The sequence below is a fragment of the Cricetulus griseus genome, chromosome 3 (assembly GCF_003668045.3).
Source record: "Cricetulus griseus strain 17A/GY chromosome 3, alternate assembly CriGri-PICRH-1.0, whole genome shotgun sequence".
Classification (NCBI taxonomy): Eukaryota; Metazoa; Chordata; class Mammalia; order Rodentia; family Cricetidae; genus Cricetulus; species Cricetulus griseus.
This window is the reverse complement of record NC_048596.1, coordinates 33,706,868-33,710,893: the sequence shown is the minus strand read 5'-3', so window position 1 is coordinate 33,710,893 and position 4,026 is coordinate 33,706,868. Positions and strand designations below refer to the sequence as shown.

At 42.4% G+C, this 4,026-nt stretch overlaps 1 pseudogene; it reads left to right on the top strand.

The window, feature by feature from the left end:
- Positions 1–592: 592 nt before the first annotated feature.
- LOC113834778 lies at positions 593–2,786 on the top strand (annotated as a pseudogene).
- Positions 2,787–4,026: the final 1,240 nt, after the last annotated feature.

Sequence of the window (4,026 nt, the reverse complement as noted above, 5' to 3'; positions counted from 1 at the left end):
TACAAATGCTGCTTGGCCAATGACTAAGATTTCTCATCTGCTAGCTCAGTCTTAATTATCATAAATCTATATATTTTATAAGACTTATCGGAAGCCGGCAGCAAGCATCCTGTCTTCCTGGGCTCACATGGTGACTCTGTGCTTTCTCCTACCTTTCCCAGAATCCTCCTTGACTCCTAGTCCCACCTATCTTGTTTTCCTATTGGCCAACAGTACTTTATTTATCAACCAATAAGACAATCATATACACAGAAGGACCTCCCCCATCATCTCCTCTTTTCTGTCTAAATAAAAAGAAGGGTAACTTATCTTTTATAATAACTGAAGAAAACTGTAACCGTAACTATCTGTCTTCAACTCCATCAAAGACCACAGAAGGATAATATATAAACTCTAGAATAGGTTCCATTCTCAAAGTATCTTATTTTGTTTTTATCCACAAAATTGCAACCTGAATCCCTTTGATTCACAAGCATTTTGGATAAGGGATATGCAACCTTACTAATACCAGAAGCACCATGTCTCAAGCCTTGAGAGGTTTCTCACCCTTCTTTGCTCCAGATAATCTAGAGAGGAACCTTCGGTTGACATCATGTCCAGGAGATGCTGGCAATTTACCCATCAGATCCGATCTGCTGCAGATCTGAGACAGCAGCAACGGCAGACAAGTCGGCGAGGATGGGGAGGGAGATGCATTCGGTGTGGAGTGTGGTAAGCTTGTGTCCCTTTGTCTCTCTCCCGTTTCCCTTGGGGACAGCCCAGTGAGTTGCTGGTCTGCAGTTCAATACCTGGAAGGTGGACTGGAGGAATCTCCAGTGCCTGGCACCTCCTCCCTCAGTCACAGGCCCTGCCTTCCAGCAAAAATGTGGTTGAAGAAACTCAGACAAGAGTCTTCCTGCTCCCTCCTCCCACTTCCCCCTCATATCTTATTAGTTCTTTGAGAATCATACAGCATCTTTTTATTATTTACCCATCTCTCTACTCCTCCCAGATTCATCCCACCTTCCCAACCCACTCAACTATGTCCTACTTTTTAAACCACAAAGTCCAATTCCCATTGCCCATGACAGTATATACATTTTATTCAGCAATGCTTCAACCATATCCCTTATTGTGGCACCAAAAAGTTCATATCTCAATCAAGCAACATATTTCCTCATCTCATGTAGGTATTTTCAAAGTAAAGCAATGTCTTTTTCAACAAGAAAAAAATGTGCCAGGCATGTTGGTATGTATCTATTGTCTCATCACTTGGAAGGTCAGGCTAGGAGGACTTTGCGTTCTGGGCTAGCCAGGGCTACATAGGAATATTATGTCTCAAAAGAACAGAAAGGAATGGAGAAAGAAAGAAAAACAGGCTGCCATTGTGTTGGTTCTGAGGTGGCTGCTGTGGGGTGCCACCTGAGTGAGCAGGCATGTGGAGCAGAGAGCACAGCATGGGATCTGCCTGAGTGTGAGCGGCAGCAAGATCAGCCTCATTTTCAAGGTGGAGATTTGCTACAAGGGCATCCTCTACACCACTGACTCCAAGGACTCCATAGTAGCCCTCACCAAGGTTCGATCCTTCGGTACAGAAGACAGCCCAACTCCACCTCAAGGTGAAGTCTTTGAGTGTATTATATTCCAGGGAAGTGATATCAAAGACGTCACTGTTTGCGAGGCACCAAAACCAGTGTTCTTTGCCTCAGGATCCAGCTATTGTTCAGTCTTTCATTTGCTCAGCTTCTTCATTCCAGTCAGTGGTTTCCTATGGACCCTTTGACAGGATGCCAGTATACAGTCAGTTCAGTCTGAGCACATTGGTTGGGCAGCAGTTTGAAGTCATTGGTGTTGCTGGGAGCTCTTGACATCCTTTGGAACAGAAGCATTGGGTAGCAGTGCATTATCACAGAGCAGTGCAACTAGTTCTGCCTTCACACAGGCTACAAGATCTGTAAAACCACAGCTAGCCTAAGGTCGACAAGCCCTCAGTTAGACCTTTTGAGCAAAGGCCCAACCATGGAACAAGCAATACAGACAGCCTCGGTCCACTTAGCTACTCTAGCACCTGTTAGGAGAAGGAGCCCTGTACCAACCAGGTCTTTGCCATCTACCAGCCAGAACCAACAGACAACCAAGAGTACAGATGAGCTGAAGTACACAGAGTTACAAGGCCAGAAAATGAGCAGCTCACAAGTGACAGCAAGAGGCAAGTAGCTCCAGGTTCCTTCTGCTCCAAGGGGAAGATGTGGGGGTCATTGAGATGGCATGGGAAGATTTGCTTGCTATCAGTCGAGATAGTCTAATGAAATTTGAGAAAGACTTTGACTTTGAAAGTACAAATGCACAATTTAACAAGGAAGAAATCAAAAGAGAGTTTCATAATAAACTTAAATTAAAAGAGAAACCTGTAATGGTGAAGATAAAGGAGGCTTCAGAGTTGATACTCAAAACATCAAAGGGAATGCTGAAGAAGAAGATCCTCTTGGACCCAACTGCTATTAGGACAAAACTAAACCCTTCTTTGACAGCATTTCTTGTGATGGTAATAGAAAAAGAAGACCAACCTGGGCTGAAGAAATGCTAAATTAAATGCTAAAACAACTGGAATCCAGCTTTGTCCAAATCATGACCATAGGGTCTCCCCAGGCAGAGGAGGTCTTGGCTTCCACAGTGGCAGAGGATGTGGCAATGAAGGACTTTGACTGTCCCTCGAGGATTTCATGGTGAATTCAGTGGTGGGTGGTCACGGGCGAAGAGAGTTTGCAGATTTTGAACATAGGAAAACCATGGCTTTTCAACCCTAAAAGGTCTGGATTGGTCATACTGCTTTCTGAAAAAAAGACAACAAAGTTGCTGCATAGTCTACAAACAAGTGTTTGAAAATAGGGGACTCCAAGGTCTTCATGGTCCTGGAAAGCAAAGAATGAAGAAGTGAGGTTGCTGTCTGTCTGTCACCAGCACTGGGTTTTTTTTTCTGCTTCATTTCAAAGCCGCACTGCAGTTGCTTTAGGGCAGGATGGCTTGTCTTGAAACACAAGCATTGGTGTATGTGGAGGAGCAGAAGGCGGTGATCCTTGCCAGAGTTGAACCACAGCAAGATGAATGGAACTGGCTAAGTCTTTTTTTCAATCACTGAAGGCTTCCAATTTCTTGTCACAAATTAATTGTATTCGGTGATTACTTCCAGCTGCCTGAAGGTAGGCCGTGATACTGTGCTTTGAGCCACACAGGTTTTATGTGTGTGTGTCTTTCTGTTTCTTTTTGGAGAGCCTATAATATGAGGTATCTTATTTCAAAACTTAATTAGGGTGCTGGATGGTAGAGAATTTTGTCAGTCAACTATGTACACACAGGTAAATAGTGTTTCTTCAGCAAAGATGTGTGTGTGTGTGTGTGTGTGTGTGTTGTAAAATTCCATTGCCAAAGAAACATTAAGAACTTTGTGTAGCTGTATAAAAAGCAACTAACTTTTTAAAAAAATAAACATTTTAAGTCATCAAAAAAGAAAAAGAAAACAAATGATGAAAAAGCAAAAAAAGAATGGTAAAACACATACAAACGTATGCTCATCACTCCTGACTGTGGGAAGCAGTGGGTCTCTGACTCTTGTACCGGCTCTTGGGACTCTTTTCCTCTTGTTGGGTTGCTGTGTCCAACTTCAATATTATAGCTTTTGCTTTATTTTATTATATATTTTTGTTGTATTTGGTTGTGATCTCTTGGAAGCCTGTTATTTTCTAATGAGAGGCAGAAAGGGAATGGATCTGGAGGAGAAGGGAAGTATGGAGGGACTTGGGAATAGAAGGAGGAGAAACTATAATCAAGATATAAGAAAAAAGAATATTTTCAATAAAAGGAAAAACATAAGCCCATCATTTTAATGTCTGTGTTAGCTTTCTGATGCTGTAACAAATAGCTAAAGTGAACAAGTTAATAAGAAAAAAAATATTTTGACTCACGATTTAAAGGTTTCCATCCACAATCTAGACAGTCTGCTGACTTTTAGGCCTCATATGTAGAGACAAGTCACCCAGGTTGGGACTG